Source organism: Saccopteryx leptura, chromosome 3 (genome assembly GCF_036850995.1).
Source record: "Saccopteryx leptura isolate mSacLep1 chromosome 3, mSacLep1_pri_phased_curated, whole genome shotgun sequence".
Classification (NCBI taxonomy): domain Eukaryota; kingdom Metazoa; phylum Chordata; class Mammalia; order Chiroptera; family Emballonuridae; genus Saccopteryx; species Saccopteryx leptura.
This window is the reverse complement of record NC_089505.1, coordinates 252,391,758-252,410,007: the sequence shown is the minus strand read 5'-3', so window position 1 is coordinate 252,410,007 and position 18,250 is coordinate 252,391,758.

Genomic DNA, 18,250 nt, shown 5'->3' with positions numbered 1-18,250 from the left:
TCTCAGTGGGAGTGATTTTGCCTATCAGGGGGAAATTTAACAACATCTGGAGACATTTTAGGTTGTCACAGCTAGGTGTGAATGGAAGGTGCGGTGGTGTCTAGGAGGTAGAAGCCAGGGACGCTGCTAAATATGCAGTGCACAGGACAGCCTCACCAACAAAGGATTATTCAGCCCACAGTGCCAACATCACGGAGGTTGAGAACCCTGCTCTCCGTAAAGAGTGTTTTCACATCATTCTCTCAACTTTTCTGTAGGTTTGAAGAATTTTCAAAAGTAAATAAATAAATGAAACAAAATAGCTGAACGAAGAGTCAAGTCTCAGAGTGTATCCTATGTTGCATGCAGTAAAGGTAATTATTGTTTGGTAATGCTTGTGCTTTTAAGTCCTATAACTTATGACTTACTGTGTTCTGGGTTGCAGTTTAAAAGTATTTTCCTGAAGATTGTGCTCAAACACTTAAAAAACACCACTTAATTCATGTCGTTCTGGCTGCACTTTGCTGTTGCGGAGATCGAGAAGCTAGTCAAACTTCCCAGTTTCAACTCCCCACAGGGATTTTATAATTTCATGTTGTGTTTATCACATCATCACTGTGCTAGGCAGTTTATTGCATTATTTTATCTTCACAAGAACCTTGTAAAGTGGGGTATTATTCCTCTTTTCATTTTATAGACAAATTTAGGCCCCGAGAGGTTAAATGAGTGGTCTAAAGGCACACAGCTGATAAACAGCAGAACAGAGACTTAGCTCTCTTAGACTACAAAATCCACACTCTTCATTAGTATGCCATTCTGACCCTAACCATCTCTGTGCTTCCAAACTCAGCATCGCTGGTTGGGAAGTGAGGGCCTCAGTCCCGGGAGGATGGAATGGGAATGTCAGCAAGCAACCAGGCCCTTTTCTCTCTTCTAATCCACCTTTTGATGTCAGTACATGGGGATCTGGGCACTGTTTTCAGCACTGAAGAAAGATGGTGTTCATCTTGAAGTGATGACAGTTTGATCAGAAAAGAATTGTTAGGGCTGAATAGCAAAAAGCCAGCAAGTGATCATGAAAATTTTTGGTTCAAATTTCAACCTAAAAACACATTTCCAAAAAGCGCAGAGTGCTGTGTTTGAAAGACAAAAACAAGGAGCTCACACGGTTCTCCTATCCGAACAATTTCTAGAATGTAAGTAAGGATTCAAAGAGTTAGTTGACTGAAGCCTTTAATGGAGGCCCCCAACCTTTGTGATCAGTGTACAGGTGCCAGCAGGCCACAGAGCAAGCTTGGGCTCCCAGATCTTAGGACAAAAGATGACCAAGTATAGTTTCAAGACGGGGAGTACTGACTCTGGTCAGGATGCCCATTTGGCTAAAGGCCACATACACTTACTTACTGACTAGCTAGAAACCCTCAGTCATCTTTAACTATTCTCGTTTTCCACTTTTACTTGGTTATTCACTTTTGCTAATTCTAATGAGTTGTTCTTTCTGCCTTGCAATCGCCACAGCCATGACTTTGATTCCTATTGAATTTCACCTAAAGTCCAGGTCCTAGACCACTGTAATAGCCTGCATTCAGTTTGAACCTCCTCCATTCATTGCCCACCTAGAAACCTGAGTGGCCTTTTAAAAACATCCATCTTAACTCATCACTCTTCTACTCAGAAACTCCCAATTCTCTTTTTATTCTTGAATAAAGCCCTCATTTCATGGTATGGGATCCACTGCTTTTTAAAATCTGGTTCTCTCCCGTATTTCCACGCTCATCTACCCTTACTACCATGTTGCCTAACAATCAACCGTGCAGTTCCCTGGATATGCCCTGCTCTCTCGTAGGCCCATGGCTTGCACAGTCACCCCTCTCTACTTTAGTGTGCTCTTTCCGCTTGTCCTTTCTGGCAAACTCCTACTGGATTGCACTGAGTCTAAGACATGATTGGTTATGAGACATATCATTATTGTTTATAGAAATAAAAAGACAAAAATGGTGCAAGTGAAATAATTTTATTTTTTAATCACTTATAATTTTTTAATGTGTATTAAGAAACTCTTTTAGACATACACTTTAAAATCATATATAACTCTCAAAGCATACATAAAAAGAATTATGTAAGTGAAATAAAGTATTTCTTTTTTTATTTGTATTTTTCTGAGGTTGGAAACAGGAAGGCAGTCAGACAGACTCCTGCATGCACCCGACTGGGATCCACCTGGCATGCCCACCAGGGGGCGATGCTCTGCCCATCTGGGGCGTCGCTCTGTTGCAAACAGAGGCATTCTAGCACCTGAGGCAAAGGCCACAGAGCCATCCTCAGCGCCCGGGCCAACTTTGCTCCAGTGGAGCCTTGGCTGTGGGAGGGGAAGAGAGAGACAGAGAGGAAGGAGAGGGGGAGGGGTGGAGAAGCAGATGGGCACTTCTCCTGTGTGCCCTGGCCGGGAATCGAACCCGGGACTCCTGCACGCCAGGCCGACGCTCTACCACTGAGCCAACTGGCCAAGGCCGAAATAAAGTATTTCTAAAAGTTCTTTGTATTCAGTCTACCTCTCCTTTATAATTTTTATTTATTTATTTATTTATTTATTTATTTATTTTTCCTGTATTTTTCTGAAGCCGGAAACGGGGAGAGACAGTCAGACAGACTCCTGCATGCGCCCAACCGGGATCCACCTGGCACGCCCACCAGGGGGCAACACTCTGCCCACCAGGGGACGATGCTCTGCCCCTTCGGGGCCTCGCTCTGTTGCGACCAAAGCCACTCTAGCACCTGGGGCAGAGGCTGAGGAGCCATCCCCAGTGCCCGGGCCATCTTTGCTCCAGTGGAGCCTCGGCTGCGGGAGGGGAAGAGAGAGACAGAGAGGAAGGAGAGGGGGAGGGGTGGAGAAGCAGATGGGCGCTTCTCCTGTGTGCCCTGGCCGGGAATCGAACCCGGGACTCCTGCACGCCAGGCCGATGCTCTACCACTGAGCCAACTGGCCAGGGCTGAAATAAAGGATTTCTAAAAGTTCTTTGTATTCAGTCTACCTCTCCTTTATAATTTTTATTTATTTTTTAACCACTATAGTCAACACTGTGATTACAGGGAGTCCTCAGGTTACAGCAGTTTCAACATATGACATTTTGAGTTTATGTTGCTCACTCCTATAAAAACTTTAAAAAATTGAGACATGTTTTGGCTGTTATGAATGCCTTGCAATACTATAGGCAGATTTTGGAAGAGAAGAAGTCATCAACCTTCCAGACTAGCCTAGAACAATTATTTTTTCTGTGTGTGTGTGTGTGTGTGTGTGACAGAGACAGAGAGAGAGACATAAAGAGGGAAAGATAGGGACAGACAGGAAGGAGAGAGATGAGAAACATCAATTCTTCATTATGGCACATTAGTTCATTGATTGCTTTCTCATTTGTGCCTTGATTGATGGGGGGGCCACAGCAGAGTGAGAGACCAGTGACCTTTGGGCTCAAGCCAGCGACCATGGGGTCATGTCTATGATCCCATGCTCAAGCTAGAGACCCTGTGCGCAAGCTGGTGAGCCAGTGCTCAAGCTGATAAGCCTGTGCTCAAGCTGGCAACCTCGAGGTTTTGAACCTGGGTCCTCTGCGTCCCAGTCTGATGCTCTAGCTGCTGCACCTAGAACAATTCTATAAGAAGGTAGAGAGGCCTGCAACAGATCCTGTACCCTCTATATCATTTGCTTCTCAAGATGACACACCTACAGTACAGATAGAATCATCTCCAGCATCTCCTGCATGTTCCTTAGTGCCTTCTGCGGGTTCTCCTGCCTCTCCAGCTTCCTCTTTCTAATAGGTTACTCTGTCCCACCTTAAAATGCCTCTTTCAGTGTGCAAGTCAGCCACAGGAATAAAGGTAAGGAATTATTTTATTTTTTTTTCACATTTTTTTTTAGATTTTATTTATTCATTTTAGAGAGGAGAGAGAGAGAGAGAGAGAGAGAGAGAGAGAGAGAGAGAGAGAGGAGAGGGAGAAGGGGAGAGGAGCAGGAAGCATGAACTCCCATATGTGCCTTGACCAGGCAAGCCCAGGGCTTAGAACTGGCAACCTTGGTGTTCCAGGTCGACGCTTCATCCACTGTGCCCTGTGCCACCATAGGTCAGACAAGGTAAGGAATTTTTTTACATTCATTTTTCTGTTACTACAGTACAGTACAGTATGCTTATGTCCTTTTCCTTTTTCTGTGGTTTAGTTGTGTTTTTATATTCTAGATTATGATTTTACAACTGTTTTAGGATAGGTAAGTGACTTAGGCTAGGGTGTGTTTTGACTTCCACCAAAATTCAGGTTACGTCACTGTCATAGGAATGAAATTGTGTCATAACCTGAGGACCCCCTGTAGTGACTAAGATGAGGAGCTATGTTGATCAACTATGTAGATGACATAAAGCTAAGAGGGATGGCTAATATACTAGACATAAAAATTTAGGGTGGGCCCTGGCTGGTTGGCTCAGTGGTAAAGCGTCGCCCTGGTGTGCAGGAGCCCCGGGTTCAATTCCCGGCCAGGGCACACAGGAGATGCGCCCATCTGCTTCTCCACCCCTCCCCCTCTGCTTCCTCTCTGTCTTTCTCTTCCCCTCCCACAGCCAAGGCTCCATTGGAACACAGTTGGCCCGGGTGCTGAGGATGGCTCCATAGCCTCCGCCTCAGGTGCTAGAATGGCCCTGGTTGTAACAGAGCAATGCCCCAGATGGGCAGAGCATTGCTCCCTGGTGAGCAGGCCGGGTGGATCCCGGTTGGGCGCATGCGGGAGTCTGTCTGCCTCCCCGTTTCCAACTTCAGAAAAAAAAAATTTAGGGTATAAGACCATCTTAATAAATGAGAATGATAGGCCTAAATTGAGGTAAAAATGTATTTAGAAAAAATATAAAACTTCAAATCATGACTATCTAGCGTCTCTGTGTCAAAATCTCGTATTTCTGGGAGTGATTATCATACTGACTCTCTGAGAAAGGACCAAGGTAGGACAGGCAAATTGACTGACCTGTGTATCTCAGTCAGACATCAACAAACAAGCAAACCTACAAATAAACAAAGCAGAGCCAGGTTAGTGGACACCATGAGAAATGATTGTAAATGGCCACTGGTAACATGTGGAATCTAATATAAACACTTCTCTGCCTCAGAAGAACTCAGGTGGCCCTGAGCTTGGTCACCTGCTCTGGTGATAGTCTTTGGGGCAACTTTCCTGGTCAGGTTTTCCTTGGAGAGATGCTGGCAGTTCTGTGCAGAGTCTAGAAGGCCAACTTTTCACAGATCAGAGGGCAGATGGAGGCTAACTGCTGTTTGTGAGTCTGATCAGATACCTGAGCCTGGCAATGCTCCTATTTTTTTGCGCCTTTTAAAAACTGAGCTAGCCTGACTGGGCGGTGGCGCAGTGGATAGAGCGTCAAACTGGGATGCAGAGGACCCAGGTTTGAGATCCCGAGGTCGCCTGCTTGAGTGCGGGCTCATCTGGTTTGAGCAAAGCTCACCAGCTTGAGCCTAAGGTTGCTGGCTCGAGCAAACAGTCACTCAGTCTGCCGTAGCCCCACGGTCAAGGCACATATGAGAAAGCAATCAATGAACAACTAAGGTGCCGCAACAAAGAACTGCTGCTTCTATTCTCTTTCCCTTCCTGTCTGTCCCTCTCTCTGACTCTCTCTGTCACAAAATAAATAAATAAATAAAATTAAAATGCTTTAAAAAAAAAAGCTTAAAAAAAACCTGAGCTAAATAAAGCCCCAGAGATTGATCGCTGAAGATCATTCTGAATGGAGAGCACTGGTCTTAGTTAACTCAGGCATTGAAAAAATTTTTTTTGTCAGGTGCTTTGGAAACCAAGCGATTCGGTCTCCTTGGTGAGTGTTGTACATTCTCCCTTAGCTCTTAGTTTGTGGTAGGGAGCTCACAGCAGGTGGATGTGTGGGCTGGATGGAGGGAACTCTGACGTTTTAATGCTGGGGAGGAGATGCCATGACTTCAGTGGGCTGTGAGGATGGTCTGGAGGCAGGCTGTGTGGGCTCCTGGAAGAGGGAACGTGAGGAGGCAGGTCTCTGCTTCTGGAAGAAAGACCTGAGACAGTCCGTGGCAAGGCTGTTCCTTGTCGCTGTCACACTGGCTGCCGGTCCTCCAGGCTTTAGGCTCCAGTGTGAGGCCCCTGCTGTGGCCATTTGAGAAGAAGTAAAAGGGGTGTTGTGAGGGGCAGATGCTCTGTCTTTGGTACCAGCTAGAGGCACCCTGGGTGGGTGGGTGGGAGTTCCACTGGACCATGCTACTGTGGTCAACCTAGCATTTCAGGGTTTTGCCCTAATAGATATGACATCCTCCTCTACTTCTCCTGTTGCTATCTTAGGAAGGGTAGTAATGGTTAGCTTATACTGTATTGATTTCAATTCCCACATTCACTCTTAAATTACCTGTAGCTATTGTATTATACACGAGGATCCTCACACGTAGATGCTGCTCCCACAGGACTTCTGAAAGAAAGTTGAGTCATCATCACATAGTTTTGTGTGTGCATAAGGCAGAGCCTCACAGTGGGATCCCCCCTTTTAATTAATTGTAAAATAAATCTCACATAAAATCTACCATTGTAACCATTTATAAGTGTATGATTCAGTGGCAGTAAGTACATTCATATTGTACTTACCACACAACCATCTATGTCTAGGATGCTTCTAATTTTCCCAAACTTTTTTCCCACTTCAAAAAAAAAATTGAGCTATAATTCACACACAGTAAGATTCACCACTTTTCAAGGGTACAATCCAGTGGTTTTTAGTTCACTCACAAGGCTGTGTAACCACCACCAGTATCTAGTTGCTGCACATTTCGTCCTGGGTCACTTTTTCACTCTGATTTCCCACCCAGCAGATCTCTCTTCCAGCAGGTGCTTCGGTGATGTGGCATTTCTTAAGAGGAATCTGCTACGGTCTCTGGAATTGTCTCCTGAGCTAGTCACACCTATTCTGCATGTTTTGATGCCAACGCTTTCCTGATTGTGCCTGAGGATGTCAGGCAATGACAACTATGACATAATTACCCACCTACCTGGCCACCAGCAATGGCATGACTCATACTGATTTGGAGATGTTAAAATATGGAAAAGTGTGGTCTTAGGATCAGTGAACTCAGCAGCCGTCTAGCTTCAACCCCAGAGTTGCCGCATCTCCAATGACTCACTGCTTTCCTCCATTCTCTGGGTGGCATCATTTGCAGCATTCTGAACTCTATGGTGCTTTGGACAAAAAAGCCCATAGTTTCCCCTTTCGTATCTGCATGATCGATACGAGTTTATACAACATCTCCCTCTCTGGACTAGGAGCCCCTACTTACGAAATAAATATTTTCTTTCTATTTGGATCTATTGTGCACATACAATAAGTGCTTAATAATTATTTATCGACTGAACAATGATAATAAGAGTCCACAAATTATATCTGAGAAGGGGACATGCTTACCTGAACCTTTCTGGATGTTAATCTCCTTTCTGGGCAGTCTGGCGAAATAAAGAGTACTTAATTAGGAGTCATCCCATTCAGAATGTAATCAAAGAAAAGTATTTTGAGATTTTGGAAACATACAACATGATATGAAAACAAGGAAGGAAGGAAGAAGTAGAGTGTTAATGGCCGTGAAAACAGAGGGTGTGTGGTTGTGCTTAGGTCTAGGAAAGAGATGGATGGTTTGAAGTTCCTAAATGCCCAGCCAAGACCTAGGGGCTCATTCCTGGCTGAGGTGGATGTCCTGGGGGCTTGGCAGGGCCAGGGGCAACCTTGACTAAAATGAGGCGGATCCCAAAGGCCTGGTCCATCCAGCGACCTTGGGAGGCTAGTTCACCTTCTTCCACCAGGAGGAGGGGGTGCTGGATGCTTGTCTGTCACAGTTGGCAGTGAAGGTTCTCATGGTGAACTGGATGAGATAGGCTAGCAGGATTCAACTCCATCACCTGACGGCTGCTGTATTGGTCCCTGCCAGCCACAGCCAGCAGCAGTGATCACCTTACAGCTGGTTGATGGAGGCTAGCCTGAAATCCAGGAGTCCTCAAATGTCAGGGTGTTGGCTTCTTCTCCACTAATGTGTGGATCTGGAGACTGTCTTCCGTGTCTGTGCTGAGTATCCCCAGGGCTATGGTGCCTATCCTCATCAGAGACAGCCTCCCACGTGCAGCCAGGCTGCTGACGAGCCCAGGACCTGGGTCCCTGCTTTTTGGATTGCTTCTGTTTCCCTTTCCGCTGGCACCTGCCCCTGGCATCTCTCCCACCAACTCCAGCGGCCTTCCTGAACTCCTACTTATGCATCCGCTTACCCCAAAGAGCCTTAGCTCCCTAACTCAGGAGGCCTGGGACCCTTTCCTCCTAGGGAACAGAACCTTGAGGGAGCAGTATGGGGCTCTATCTCCCAGAGTTTGCTCTGCTTCTTGAAATTTGGTCACTTGAAATGCTGGACTCTCTCTTGAGTAGAAGAAGAGGAAAAAATAGTTTTACCTGGCTGATTTCTTTAGCCTCCTTTATCTTTTTTAGTAGAAGCCTCCAGCATGTTCTTTGGTCAGGACATTCTTGTAGTGCTGGAAAGATGGATAAAATGGAATTGCTAGAGCTGTAAAACTGAGGACCTAGTTCTGGGCCCCGAAGGACTGTCCAGGTGGACTCCCCTGTTCAGTCCATCTGGACAAGGGCTTGGGCCCTTACTTGGAACAACTCAGCTGCTCCAGGAACAGTGTGCAGGTGACCTAGGCTTTGGGAGAGGTATGTAGCATATCCAAGTCCTCAGCGCTCAGTTGTGACCTCTGCCTTGGACCTCCTGTAACCACAGTACATCAGAATAAGCACCCCCTGGGAAGGGTAGAGAAGCAGGATCTTGGACCTCACCCCAGATCTCTTGAATCAAAATCTTCATTTTAATGTGAAGCCTGGTGATTGGATCTTCACATAAGATTTTGAGGAACACTTGTCTGAAGCACTCGGGACTGTGGCAGTAGTTTGTTATGCAGAGATACTAAGGAGACTTTTGTTTATGAAACACCTACTATGTGCACTTTTTTTTCACTACCAAGCCACAGTGCTTCAGGATCCTTACTTTGCTTATAGTTCATTCATTCATTCATTCATTCAACTCTACCTTTGAGATCCATATGTGCTGGGCACTGTGCCGGACAGTGGAAATACGAAAGTGAACAAGCACAGGCCCCGATCACAAGGACTACGAGGCTGCCATAGTAGCACAGTGCCTTGCACATGGTAAGTGCTCAATGAGTGTTACTGAGGTGGCTGGTCCCATGGTGAGGTGGGACCCATAGCCAGGTAACCTGTATGTGAGCAGTGGGTAGGGTGGACTTGCTATGTAGGCCCCAGGTTGAAGGTGAGTAACTCAGTGTGTAAAAGGGCGTCATTATCACCAGCGTTGAACAGGAAGTACTACACGGCAACCCAGAAACACGGACGCTGGAACTGAAGCTGATGTGCACGGGAAACAGAAACCAAATAAGCTGTATTCTTTGGCCAACATGCTCAGAAAGTTGGTGTTTTGTTTGTTTATTTGTTCACCTAAGTCCAAGGGGTCTGAAAACTATGGTCCATGAGCCAAGTCTGGCCCACTGCTTGGTTTTGTAAATAAAGTTTTATTGGAAAACAGCCATACTTATTTGTTTAAATATTATTTTATGGCCACTTTTACACCATAATGGCAGCATTGAACAGTCTCCAACAGACACTGACCACAAAGCTAAAGTATTTACTATTGAGTTTTACAGAAAAATTTGCTGACCCCTGACCTAGCCTTTCGCTTTAACTAAAATAAGAAAAAAGTTTTCAATTGCCTTTAAAAGTATACATATATTTAGATAGAAAAAGTCTACGACGATAGAACAAAATTATTTGTGCTTTCTTATGGGAAATTTAATTTGGAAGAATTAGGAAAATGAAACACTTAATTTTTTCTTAATATGTTTTAATACTTTTTAAATTTTTAATCATCAGATTCTATTACTTTTATATTTAAAAAACTATTTTGTTATAGTAGACTATTTTTGTTATATTTTCATTATGTTAAAAGTAATTGACTTTTTTTTAGTAATTGACTTTTTAAATTGCAAAAGCTAATTTACATAAATATTTTAGAAAATACAGAGGGAAAAAAGGTAAATTAAAACTACACATATTACCACTCCGAAATTTTGTTACTGTTCCTATATTGACAGATATTCTCCAGCCTTTCTTTTGAATGTGTTACTATTTTGATGTACAATCTTCTAGTCTTTTGTCTGAGTATGTGTAAATGCATGTGTGAGTGTGTGTGTACATATCATACACATGCCAACACATTTAATATACTCATTATATTTTATAAATTATTTTTTAAATTTAATAATGTATTGTAAACATTTTTCAGGGTTGCTAAATAAGTCACCTAGTCAACATTTTAAATTGTTGCATAGTATTTTATCCTATGGCAATATATGATGACGTGATTAACCAATTCCCCATTATTGGACATTTATGTTATAAAGAAAGCTATGGTGAACTTTCTTGTAAATAAATCTTTGCAGATATCCATTATAACTTCTATAGGATAAGTTTGTGTAAGTCAACTTGCTGGACTAAAGTGTGTGTGAGCACAATTCTGATTCCAGTTTTACTATCTAATGTGTGAGTTTTTTCCCCATATCAGGCAATTCTCAGATACCTGCTGGGTGTCCTGAATTTCCACTCAATTCTGGCACTATCTTCCTGGAGATAGCATCAGATCTCACAGGCCACCAGACTGCCCCCCACTTCTGATGCCAACTGCAAGTCCAGGTTGTTACTTGTGCTTCTGGCTGACTGGCTATACATCAAGGGTTCCCACAAGCCCCACCTTGGGTTTGATTAATTTGCTAGAGTGGCTGGCAGAACTCAGAGAAACATTTTACTTACTAAATTACTAGTTTACTATAATAGGATATAACTCATGAACAGCCAGGTGGCAGAGATGCTCAAGGAACGGAAGGAGCTTCCATGTTCTCCCAGCACCCTGACGTGTTCTCCAGCCTGGAAGCTCTCTGGACCGTGTCCTTTTGGGTTGTTATGGAGGCTTTACTACATAGTCATAATTGGTTAAATCATTGGCCCTTGGCGATTGAATTCAATTGCCGGTTCCACTCCTGTCCTGGAGGGTGGGACTGAAAGTTCCGACCTTCCAATCACATGCCTTATTCCCTTGGCAACCAGCTCCTATCCTTAAATGACCTAGGGATTTCCCAAAAGTCACTTCATTAACATAACAAAAGACACCTTTTTCTGGTCTCTTTACTTAGGAAATTCCAAAGATGTTTGCAGTTTTGTGCCAGGACCAATGAAAACCAAAAATATATATTTTTTACTAAAATCACAATATCACACAAACTTTTAAGTTGCTTGTTGGTTACTTGTTAATGAAGTTGTGCCACTTTAAATCCTTACCAGTAGTGTCTTGCTCTCCAGAACCTTCCACTGGGTATTATCACAATTAACAAGAGTACCGGTGCCACTTTCACGTTTGATTTGTGTCTTCTTACCAGACGGGTCTCCTCTTCTCATTAACCATTCAAGTTTCACCGTCTCACTGCAACCGGAACAACTGTCTTCATCCTTCATTTTAGGACTATTTAAGTTCTTAACTATTTGTTTTTATTTATTTATTTTTGTGACCCAGAGAGACAGAGAGAGTCAGAAATAGGGACAGACAGACAAGAAGGGAGAGAGATGAGAAGCATCATTTCTTCGTTGCGGTTCCTTGGTTGTTCATTGATTGCTTTCTCATATGTGCCTGTTGGGCAGATAAAATGTATTATGCTCACTTTGTTAAAGATAACATGAGGGGGCCCTCGCCCAGGTGATATTAATGTGTGTTGGGGTGGGCTAAAGGCAGGCAGAATCCTTGTAGCCTGGGGCTTGGTTTTGGGATTAAGCCTTTCCTACCCTTTTTGATGTGGGGCGGCACAGTCCAATCATGCCTCAGAGAAGTGACTCTACTAGAGACTTCCCTATTTTGTATATTGGATTGGAGGTTGTGAAGCTACAATATAAAATGGGGGTGCTCTTGGTTCCTGAGGTTAGCATGAGAGAGCAGAGAGAGTAGAGCCAGCAGCGGAAGGAGGCCACGTGGAGGAGGCCAGGGAAAGCAGCCAAGATGGCAGAGTGCTGAGTGAGATGCCAGTTTGTGTAGAGTTTGTATCTGGGATAAGGAAGGAGATGGGGAACAGAGGTGAATAAGTCTGGTGAGCTAGAAACCTTTGATTCTAGGAAACTCGGATAAGTCAGTAGCTTTGTGAGCACTGAATGTGACTGGGTTTTGGAGCCCAGTGTGTAGTTTTACTTGCCCGCCGGGTGCAAGCTAGAATTAAAGACTATGGCCCATCAGTTTTTGGCTCCGCTGTTTCTTTACCGACTGTCCGAATCCAATGCGAACCTGCATGGGCCAGAAGGCTGCTGTGATAGTGGCCCTGGCCCTGCCTGCTGGCTTTACAGTGCCTTGACTGGGGGTTGGAGGGTGTTGGTCAAATAAGTTTGTAAATATGATATATATGTTTGCTCGCTTATAGCTTGCATTGTGTGTTGGGGGCGGGCTGTGGGCAGGTAGGATCCTTGTAGCCTGGGGCTTGGTTTTAGGACTCAGCCTTTCATACCCTTTTTGATGTGGGGTGGTGCACTCTCATGAGGAATCCCATTATGCCTCAGATAAGTAACTGTGTATCAGAGACTTCCTTATTTGTATATTGGATTAAAGGTTTTGATTTTTATACTATAAAGTGGGGCAGACCAGGAGCTTGCTCTCTCGGTTCCTGAGATTAGCATTAGAGATGAGAGCAGGGAAAGGCTACATGGAGGAGGCCAGGAGAAGCAGCCAAGATAGTGGAGTGCTGAATGAGAAGCCAGTTTGTGCAGAGTTTGTGCAGGGAGAAGGAAGGAGATGGGAATAAGGCTGGTGAGCTAGAAACCTTTGATTCTAGGAAATTTGGATAAGTCAGTAGCTTTGTGAGCACTGAATGAGTGGGTTTTGGAGCCCAGTGTGTGTTTTTACTTGCCCGCCGGGTGCAAGCTAGGATTAAAGCTAATGGCCCATCAGTTTTTGACTCCATTGTTTCTTTACCAACTGTCCGAATCCAATGTGAACCTGCATGGGCCAGGTGGCTGTGATGGTGGCCGCAGCAGATGGCTTTACAGGAGGCTACAGCAGAGCAACTGACCCCTTGCTCAAGTCAGCGACCTTGTGCTCAAGCCAGCGACCTTGGGGTCATGTTTATGATCCCACGCTCAAGCCAGCGACCCCACACTCAAGCTGGTGAGCCCATGCTCAAGCCAGTTACCCCATGCTCAAGCTGGTGCTGGCAACCTTGGGTTTCAAACCTGGTCCTCCGAGTCCCAGTCTGATGCTCTATCCACAGCACCACCACCTGGTCAGGCAAGGAATCAATCAATAATTTAAAAACAAATAGTTGTCTGACAAGGTGGTGGCACGGTGGATAGAGCGTCAGAGTGGGACGCCGAGGACCCAGGTTTGAAAGCCAAGATTGTCAGCACCAGCTTGAGCATAGGGTCACTGGCTTGAGCAAGGGGTCACTTGCTCTGCTGTAGCTCCCTGGTCAAGGCACATATTAGCAAGCAGTTAATGAACAACTAAGGAGCTGCAAAAAGAATTGATGCTTCTCCTCTCTCTCCCTTCCTATCTGTCCGTCCCTATCTGTTCCTTTCTCTGTCTCTCTGTCACACACACACACACACACACACAAATATTGATTGATTCCGGAAGAGAGGAAGGGGGAGAAGAAGAGAGAAAGGGAGGAAAGGAGAGAGAGAGAAAGAGAGAGAGAGAGAGAGAGATCAATTTATTCCTGTATGTGCCCTGACCAGGGATCAAACCATCAAGCTTTACGTATTGGGGCAATGTCCAATGAACAGAGCTAATGCTCCGTAAAGCCAGCCATCAGCATCAACATCAGCCACTTCTGGATGTCAGCCTCAGAATGTACATTTCCCCTTCTCCTGCCTCCCTCAAACACTGGTTGAAATGGTGTGTCTGGTGGGATCTCTTGATGCGACATGTACTAGATAGATCACACACTACAGAAATGCAAAAGCTTTATCGTGAGGATGGGTGACCTTGCTACCTTCTGTCCTTGGCCGACATTCGTTAGAAAGTAGTATTAACTTTCTGCCTCCACTCCCAATCCCATGAGGTTCTGCTGCAATTGAAAAGTCGGTCAGGAATTTCTAACTGCCTGTTCCAGAGACTTCTTTTGGGTCTCTTTCTCCTTCTCCTCTCTTTGGCTTTTGATATTTGACTCTCCTTGGAAGGTGTCTTATCTACAACCTGCATTTATTTGTTCATACTTGGTTTCCTTTGCTGGCTCTTCTCCCTTAAGTTCCCTTTATTTATTTATTTAAAAGGTTTAAGTGAGATATATATGTTTTATTTTTGTTTTTTAGATTTTATTTATTCATTTTTAGAGAGAGAGAGAGAGAGAGTAGACAGAAAGAGAGAGAGAGAGAGAGAGAGAAGGGGAGGAGCAGGAAGCATCAACTCTCATATGTGCCTTGACCAGGCAAGCCCAGGGTTTTGAACCAGCAACCTTAGCATTCCAGGTTGATGCTTTATCCACTGAGCCACCACAGGTCAGGCCTTAAGTTAAATACATATACTAATATTTCTCAAGTTATATCAGGTTATATTTCTCATTTCTTTTTGTTCATGCCGTATGCTTATAGCTCTTTAAAGTTATCATCTGCAGACAACTCACCAAGGCTGCTCTGGCCGCCTCAAAACCAGCCTGCCCAAAACACACCGCAGCGCCTCTCTGTCTACCCACTGGAACCAGTTCTTCCTCCTGTGCTTCCTCTCTGAACAGAATCACCACCTACCAATTGCTCAACCTAGAAACCTCAAGCCATTTCTTTTTCTGCTTTCTGCCTTGCCTGTCAACATCCAACATGTCATCAGACCTTGCTGCTTTTTTGTTCATTTGTGAGGGCCATCTAGAACTGAAATGCAACCCTCTGCAGCCTTGGCATAAATGAGACAATTTTCCATCCCACTTCTTGCTTCCTGATTCTCTAGGCAGAGTCTGCCTTGCTGCTGCTGCTATACTGACCTTCCCAACAATGCCAACGTGATTGTGTCCTTTCTTCATGAAGAGGCTCTCTCAGTGATTTCTCAGATGACAAAGGTCTTCCTGGTCTGGCCGCCACCTCCCTCTTATGGCTCACATCCTGCCTCTCTTCCTGCCCAGCGGTCTGCCCTCATTCCCAGCAGTTCTCATGCATGATGTGCCCTCTGCCCACGATGCCCTGACCTAGCCCCTCTGAACCCCCAAGACCCTGCCTCTCCTTTCCTGGGCATTACTCACTTCCTGCCCTCTGGCCCTGGGCACCTTGGTCCTATCACTTGTAAAGCAGTTGACACATTGTTTTTCCAGTTAATCACATGCCTTCTCCTCCTCCCTTGCCAGTCGATGGGTTTGTTGTGGACAGGACCTTGCCCTGTTCACCTCTGTCTCTCCGGGGCTCAGCACAGTGCCTGGCACAGAGGAGTCACTCCATGAATGTTTGTTCCTCTAATGACGTCACCAAGCTTGCTTGGCAACTGATATTTAAAAACTGATATTACAACCAAGATAACATCGTATCAGTGGTCAGTTTCCATTTTGATCTCAGTTTTTGTCGTTCATCAGCCACATGTCTGTATCAGGGGATGGAGGCCAAAGTCAGTGTTTGCTGTAGTCGCATTACAAATTCAGAAACAGTGGGCCTCCTGGAAGTTACATGCTTGCTTTTGCCTCCAAACAGGAAGTCCAAAGGCAAATGGAAATGAAGACAATCCCAGTTAGCAAACAAAGTGAGCCCCTCTTTTTAGCAACTCTCTCACCAAGGGCTTTGGGAGTTTAGTCCCTTCCTATGAATTTAAAGCCAATTGCTCCAGGACCATGCCCTGGAGAGCAATAGCCCTCACCGCTGGCAGCTGGTGGGCCTTGTTGGGAAAGGCACTGTACCTCTCTGAGCCTTAGCATCCTCATCTGTAAGATGGAAGAAAACAGTGACCCTGAACTATAGGGTTGTTGTAAGGGTTAAAGGATGTGACACCTTAGACTCTAGTGCTGCTGGGGCCACTCAACAGCTGCTGAGGCGTGCTGCCCATTGCAGGACACAGGGGTGAGGGAGCCAGAAGCCCTGCTCCACGCAGGCTTAACCCTTGGCCGGTCTAGATAATACTGTTGCTGGCCCCACCCCAAAAGATGGTTTAATTGCAGTTACCTGGAGTTGAGCGGGTGTGAGGTGATTAGCCACGTGAAGGGAATGCCCTCTTGCTTTACAATTCAGTGACTAGGAAGAGGTTTTTAGTGGTTCAGGAATGGTGCTCAGGGGTTCTTTGACTCCCCGCCCCAACTGTATAATTAACTATGTAGAAGAGCATTTTTTTTCTGAGGAAAGAGGCTTTGGTTTGATCAGTTTCTCAGAGGGGTCTGTGACCTTAAAAATGTTAAGAACTACTGGCCTGGGGTCCTACAAACTGGAGACATGTGAATGTGTGTTTTACCCTCCTAGGGAACGGCCGGAGGGAAGTCAGCCCTAACACAGATCCGCCGTCGCCTGCAGCATGGCTCTAGACATCCGCTGGGAGAATGAGCGAGCCTTCGTCCAGCCTGGTGTGTGAACCGGCCTGGCTTCGTTCATAAGGACGCCCTCGTTACAGGCCGTGTTCTACCTGGCCCTCCCAGTTCCCACACTCAGGCGTTGCACTGCCTGTAGGAGGCCGTGGCAGGTTCTGGAAGGATGCATCTGGCGGGGGGTGTGTGTCTGCTTGGATCCTGGTGGCAATGTTTGCGCCAGCTGCTGGGGTGGGCGGTGTGGTCTATAATCCAGGAACTTTAGAAAAGAGAGATATCCAGTGATCCCAGCGTAAATCAAAAACAAGCCTTGGTCTTATTAAGCTGGGGCTCTAACCAACTCCCATGAAAACAAGCTGGCAGCTGTAGGCGGTTCACTAGCTCTGACTGCAGATGTGAGGAGAACCAAGGTGACCTGTCCTGGCGGAGTATCTTCCGGCGTGACATCAGGCTTGTAGGTGGGTGTGCTTCCAGGGCGCGTTCCCTCCCGTCTCGTGCTGGGAGAAGCGCCTGCAGAGGCCCTCCCCTGCGGGCCTGTGGGGACATTCTGAGCACGCCAACACCCAGCCTGGAGCTCTCCTGAGACGGAAGGAGAGGCTCTGTTCAGTGGGTGTTCAGTCCATCTGCTCCCGTTTCGCTTTAGTGCGCAGAGTTAGGGTTTAGGTGGGATGGGACGCTGTCTGGGGTTGCTTCCTGGCTGATCAAGGTTCCTGATGGAAATGTGTTCATGCAGAAGCAGGCAGACGCTTCCTTGGACAGGATCTCACTGCTCCTTGTACTTAGAGACCCTCCCGTTCCTGGTGGCTCAGCGTTCCCGGCGAGCAAGCGGCAGTCCCCTGTGTTCCTTGCTGGACGAGGAAAGGACGGCGCCGTGAGATTTCAGCTCGGGCTCCTCTCCGTGCACATTACATTCAGGTTTTTACGATAAGGGTTTGAGTTCCCGTGGATGAATATTTATTCCCAGATCCACCAAATGCTTCTCAAGACAGCCTCCACACAGATTTAATTACTAAACCCACTTATTCTGACTCAGTGTCTGTTTGGTACAATGTCTAGAGAGAAAAAAAAAAAAAGTGAGAGAAGTGAGCTGGGCCCAGACGCTTCCCTGTGACTAACAGAATGTCCACCCGAACTTGGGAACTGAGCAGCCTGCTGGCGTGTCATAGGTGGGTGGGCTTCTCATTGACTTATTTAAAGCTGTGTCCTATTGCACTTAAATGATAATTTTGTGAATAAGCATTGAATTAGAGTGAACTGACTCACTGCTGGTAATTGGAACAGGGTCTGAGATGTCTTCATGCCACATGCAACTCAGGCAAGAGGAGAAAAGCAGACAACGCTTGACGGGAAACCTGACCATGGTCTTTCCTGATGTCAGTCTGCAGACGACCTGGGCCACAGGTGTTCCCCTCCCTCATTCCCGCCATCCCTTTAGAAGAGTGGGGTCGAAGATCTCTTCACTGGGTCATCCCGTGGATCTCAGTGGGAAGGCTTGACAATCAGAGTTTTGGGCTTTGAGACTGCACACACTGCATCCAACCCCTAGGAAGGCCCTTGCAACAAGACATGTGGCAGGAGACACACAGAAATTTGAAAAGCACTTTCAAGGACCAGATCTGGATGCAGCCTAGAATTCTCAGCCTTTGAAGT